Here is a 6177-nt window from a genome sequence, read left to right on the forward strand (position 1 = left end):
AGGATGCGGTCTGTGGCATAAGGCTGGTGATCGGTACGAATCATGACCCAGACTAACAAGTTCCTGTATGTGGAAGTTACTTCTAAAATCTGCCCTACTTTGCAACACTTTCAGGTACTGCAGATGGTGAGACTGTCATACAATATCATTTGGATGGCAGCTGACCAGTCCCAGATTAATCCCGCTGTTTGAGCAATTTCAAAAGCAGCTTAAAAACAGTTTAATCCAAATATAAAATAAGTCAGAAAGAACTGGAGACACAATAGGAACAACAGATGGTATGCCCCCAACAGACGCACACAAGACCATATCTTAACATCATAACATAATGGTCTCAGTCTTGGATTGCATAAAGACAGTAAACTCTGAGAGCACCTGACAGGTCTAGGAACTGTGTCATCAACCAGTGCCTTGGAAAACTGTTTGCATGTACAGTTTTCAAAGCAAAAGTTGGTCATAATAAGCAATAATCAAATTGGATTTTTAATTTAGCTTCTTTTTTCCTTTACAAACATTTCTATGAGGTAGATTGATATGTAACAGCTATTATTTGCATCTTCACTTTACTGTCAATGCATTAAACATTTGAAATGAGATGCATGTGTTAATCTTTGACTCTGCAATTAGAAGACAATAAGGTTTGATGACTGCAGGGCACATGTCACCTTTCCCTGTGAATCACTTTGACTATATCATTACTGAAACATCAATAGCAGTCTGATCTCTGACCATGTAAACGGCACTAACAAACATTCAAATGATTTTTCTAACACACACTGATTTTATTATCTTCTAGTTGTGAAAGGGTGTTAAAAATATCCCAATTAACTCCTGTTTAAAAAGTACTTCAAGCTTTATAAAACGTGTTTTCTATTCTTAGAAATCTTTTTTTCCTATCCAGACTTCACCAAGATTGCATTAAACTTTTTAAACCCACACTGAATTTAACAGGCTCCAGAAATGAGTGAAAAAAGAATTTTTGAGATTTGAGAGAGCTTTCTTCGGCTTTTGAAATCACACAAAAATTATGTCGAATTTTTTTATTTAACCACCTTAACCACTAGGTCTAAAAACATCCATTGTAAACGCGAAGAGTTCAAGCTTCCTTTGAAGTCATATTTCCGATATGTGAAATCTTTATTTTTCATGCAAGTCTTTGATCTAAACCTTGTCCATTGTTGGATTTTTTTTTTTTTTTTCGAATTCTTTTTCTTTCTTTCATAAATAAAAGAAAATTTCCACAAAGCTGAAAGTGGGTTTGAACACAATAAAGATTTTAATTTTGATCCTCACACCCTCCCACAACAATAAGTGGAACAAAGACTGAGAATCTTCACTCAATTTTGCCATTTAAGTTTTGGCCAAATTTCGCAGACATAAATGCTAAAATTACTTTTGAAAAATTGTAAAAATATGTGGACTCTCACACTCTCAAGCACAAACCTTTAAACACACAGCTCAAAGGAGGCTTTAATTCAAATAGCTAAACAGTAGCAGCTATAAATCACAGCAAAACCCTGCTCATACCTCAATTTTAATCTGTCCGAAAGCAAAACAGGTTAGCAACCATTCCACATGTAAAATACGTGGCCTTAATCTGAGCTGAATAGCCAATACCTTTTAAAAATCTGCTGTTTTCATTCATTGACTGCCTTGTTACATTTCAGTTATGTTTTTCTCTTACTTTTTCAGATGGCACACACTGTCTTCACCAACCTGACATGATTCAAGATACATTCAAAAGAATACAACTTTGCTTAGTGTTACGAGCACTTCACCCTATAAATTGTCACTGTCCTGATCCAACTTCGTCTGGTTCCTGAAAACTGTATCAGCTCTCAGTAGAGGAGAAAAAATCCCTCACTTTGCTCCTGGCAAAAGATGACAATGTCAGAATTATTTTCCAGGAATCTTTGATGCTTTTTGTGACATGTTACTTTTCCTCTCACTCTAGGAACGTGGAATATCTGTGGGGACACTTTTGATGAATCACATTAGCAACAGAAGAGAGTGAGGGAGAGTGCACGTCTGTATGTGAAACAATGCATGGGGAAGAAATAAAAGGCGACATATTATCATGTGAGAAAAATGAAAACTGAAAGGAGAGAGACTTGACAGCCTAAATCATAGCATGTGGATTTAATATCCAATATACCTAAGACAATTATTTTTTCACTTTAATGAAATTGCAGTATCATGCTGTGCTAGACTGAGTGCTCTGAAATGTTAAACTTACTGTAACTTAATTTGAAGTAGCAGAAAGTAAAGTAAAACTTATTCATAACAAGAAAAATAGTTCTGAATCATTTATGAAAACAGAATTACCGCCTCCTGGAATATGAATGCATCTCTCCTTCTGTTTCAGAGCTATACTGTCAATCTATGGTCAGAAAAGCATTGTTAAAGTGGCACTGGCCTCAAACCTTTAGGCTATAAAATGTCATCACTTCATGATTTTATCCTAATGGTCATTTTTGTGATATTATGTCATAATACGAACTTGAATGGTCGACTTATAACCATAGGTGTGATTTAAGAGGTCACAGGGACCTTAACCTTTGAACACTACTTCCTCCTTAATTCTAGGAGAAAGTCAGTACCCAATTAACATCAAAGCTTCAGTAGATATTCAGTACATGAGTGGCTAGAATCGTGTTTTGTGAGGTATTTTGGACCTTAAACTTTTAACAACATAATCGCCTTGAATTTAAACTCCTTTGAGGCCTTTATAAGATAAGACATTTAGGAATATGGGAGAGACAAAGCAAAGACACAAAGCCTCCAGCCGCACCTGTCAATGGTAACAAAAACGTGTTGTCAAAGGAAAAAGTGCCTGTGAAGAATGATTACTGTCAGATTTGAGACTATCACGTATACATTATTGATTTCTTATAAGCAGTCCACCCTTAGCTGACAGGAAGTACATTTTTAACTCTCACATAACCAAAGACGTTATGTGATTGTTATGATTGTCATCAGTTTGGATTGCTCAAAAATCTGATATTTGTGAAAACTTTACCAGTAGAGAAGCATGCCCCAATTTAGAAGTGATTACTGGTTTGATGTCAATCCAGATCTGAATCTAGATTATCTAGACATTTTTCCCCCTTGGCAAAGATATGTAATCTAAGACTAGTCTTCAAAATTAAAAAAAGTAGTTATTGGCTGTAATATCTGATGCTATGTGAATTTTTTAACAAAACTATTGAACTCTAAATGAAGACAATAAATCATACCCACATCTAACCCTGACACTGATCCTCTGCTGACAAATATAATCCTATCAGGTTCATCAGTGGAGATGTTGTCCATGCTAAATTGCACTTAATGGATATAGTATAGAGTTTCAGGTTCCTGTAGCTGCGGAGGTTGGAGGCCCTTAAAAGCCACCATGAGCTAGTTATTCAGCACTGATCTCCCTCCTGGCTGAAATGAATCTTACCATGGGGTTTTTCAGGAAAGTAACCCAAAGAGTGACAACTTCAAAAAGAGGAAGGACAGAAAAAAATCTTGGACTGAATAACTTAGAGTGTTTTGTTAACCTGGAAGACAAGTGAAAAATTGAGTAATTCTGTAGTATCATACAAAGTAGTCAAGCCGGATTCTTGAGGTAAGGGACTTGTTAGCACTTGTTAAAATATTTAAACTTTTATCTTTTAAAGCCATTGGAATAGGTGGATTAATTGACTAGTTGATCACAAGAATTGGCAATTGTTTTGACTATTGATAAGGCCACTAAGCGCTAGCCCATTATTTAGGTTTCAAATCTTAAAAAAGATTAGATTCTTAATTTATTGCTTTGTACTAGCTTTAGGCCAAAAAAAAAAATCAAGGGCTAAAATCAGCGTGACTTCAATTAAGTTTGCTGAAAAGAAATGTAACTTAAATTAAAAGTTTATAACCTAGTAAAACACTGCATACCTGTAAAAAATCACAGTAAGGAGACAGTGTATATAAGTCCATTTGGATGTTGTATGATATAGTGACACACAGAATCAAATATAAAAAGCTGTAAAATTTTTATTCTGTCAGAAAAAAATCTCAGCATTAGGACTAGGACTGCGGCATAAGATCTTTCATAAAGAAACACATGAAATGTTAATAGATTTTAATGATTGATGCAGAGATAATTGGAATGTCAGAAATGAAGAAGTGTGGAAGAACAGAAGTGTTTTGGAGCGTAATGGTTGAGCTAGTGGCAGAGGTTCAATCAGTTTATAGCTATTTCAAACTTGATTCATAAATGACTCTTCTTGATAACACAGAATGATGAAAACCTGAGAAATCAAACTGCAGTTGAATTATTTTCTCTTTCATTCTTCCCCCCTGAAGCACTTACATAAAAAATGAAAGATTGATGGACAGGGCTAATGTATCTCACTGTGTTGTAAATGCTATAAGAAGCAAGTGTTAACAACTTTCAGTCAGACTCAGTTGAATCTAGAACTTAAAGAGAGATTATTTCACTCTTAAAGTTAAAGTACTCAAAGAACATTCAGTGAAGACAGAGCAGAGGTTTCACATACAGAAATATATCTGCTCAAAAAAGCAGCCAGGTGATGCACCAGTTCCTGAACACCAGAACAGGTGTTAATAACATTATATTAGCTGTAAATGTTATTACAGTGAAATTATCTCTATAGTGTATATAAAAAGGTGAAAAACTGATGTAAAAGTTTAGAATTTTTTCAGATTTTTCCTGATTGTCCAAAATGTTTACATTTGTTATTTAAATATACCTGCAACACCACAAATCAGGAGGCACTACTATCTGATCTTACAGTCTTGTCTGACCGTTCTGTTGATCTGTAGCTAGTGTTTAGCTCCTGGAATGTTATTCCCAATCCCCCCCTTGCCATGCTTGTGTATTGAGCCATGTGCCTACTCATCTTATCCCTATGAGGCTTGACATGTTGTACAGAGACAGGTTAATGGCCATTAATTGGATGTAACTTCCGCCTCTTCCGAATCTTTTATGTACTGTCCGACATTGAGTTAACCAGTCTGGGTGGTTTACATCCATTAGCAGTGGAGTGCAGTTAGTTTCTTTAGCCCAGTGGATGTGTATCATGTAAGGGCCTGGTACAGGTCTGCTTTTCATACGTGAGACTCTTTCTTGGAAGTCTGCCACCATAATGGTCACTGGTTCCTGTTGTGGGAGATTGCTGTGGTCAGCTCTCAGATCCACTAGCCATGGACCATTTGTGTTATGTGATGCTCTCTCCCATATACTCCTCCAGTATTGTTAAGTATCATAGATCTATTCACATCTTATTAACTTGTCACTGAGCCTATACTTTGGATGATTCGGTGGAAAACATCCTATTTATTCTGTTGGATTCAGCTTCTCTAGTGTACTGTCTCAGGTGGGTAGCCAGAGTTATGAGTTGTTTTTTGGCAGTCTCTAGAGCCTAAGGTATGGTGAGTTTGTTGTATTTCTAAGGGATTTTCATTGTTCTGATATCTGGCAAACCTCCCTCCATGTTGCTTTGATCTTGGCTTCCAACCTTCTTCTGCACGGAGGGTACTGCCTCTTACTGTTCCTTGTATTGTTTATCTTGTGGCCAAGTATCTCTAGGACCACCACAGCTTCGGTGTACATCAGCTTATTGGTCCCTATGATGGTCTACTAGGTAAACCATGTAGCGCTACATTCACATCTTCTGGCAGACTTTCAGGAGGTACATCGTCTTTTAGCCTTGGCAAAGGGCCATGCAGGCTATATCCAAGTTACCCATGAACTTCCATCTCAGGTCAGCTCTCCTCGTGTTAAGACCAGGACTCGCTGGGGGGGGTTATGTATCTCTTCTGGCCTGGGAACGCCTCACCCAGGAGGACTTGAAGTGTCGCTGGGGAGAGGGATGTCTGGGTTTCTCTCCTGGACTTGTTGCCTTCGCAACCCGACCTTGAATAAGCAGATAAAAATGGATGAATGAAAGGCATTCTAATGGGGCTTGGCACCCATTCTCGGATAGTGGGCATGAGGTAACCCTCCTGACCTGTCCTCTTAGTTCCCCCTTGCAGTGGTATCTTCGTTGTACCCATCAATCTCTAGTTGTGATATCAGATTCCATTTCCAAACATTAGAACCCTGGGTTAGTTGTTTCTTAGTTTAGTTAAGTTTATGTTGGGTGTCAAAGTATCCATTGGTCCCGGCATTTCAACAATGTAAGAGTC

This window comes from Odontesthes bonariensis, chromosome 15, assembly GCF_027942865.1.
Source record: "Odontesthes bonariensis isolate fOdoBon6 chromosome 15, fOdoBon6.hap1, whole genome shotgun sequence".
Lineage (NCBI taxonomy): Eukaryota > Metazoa > Chordata > Actinopteri > Atheriniformes > Atherinopsidae > Odontesthes > Odontesthes bonariensis.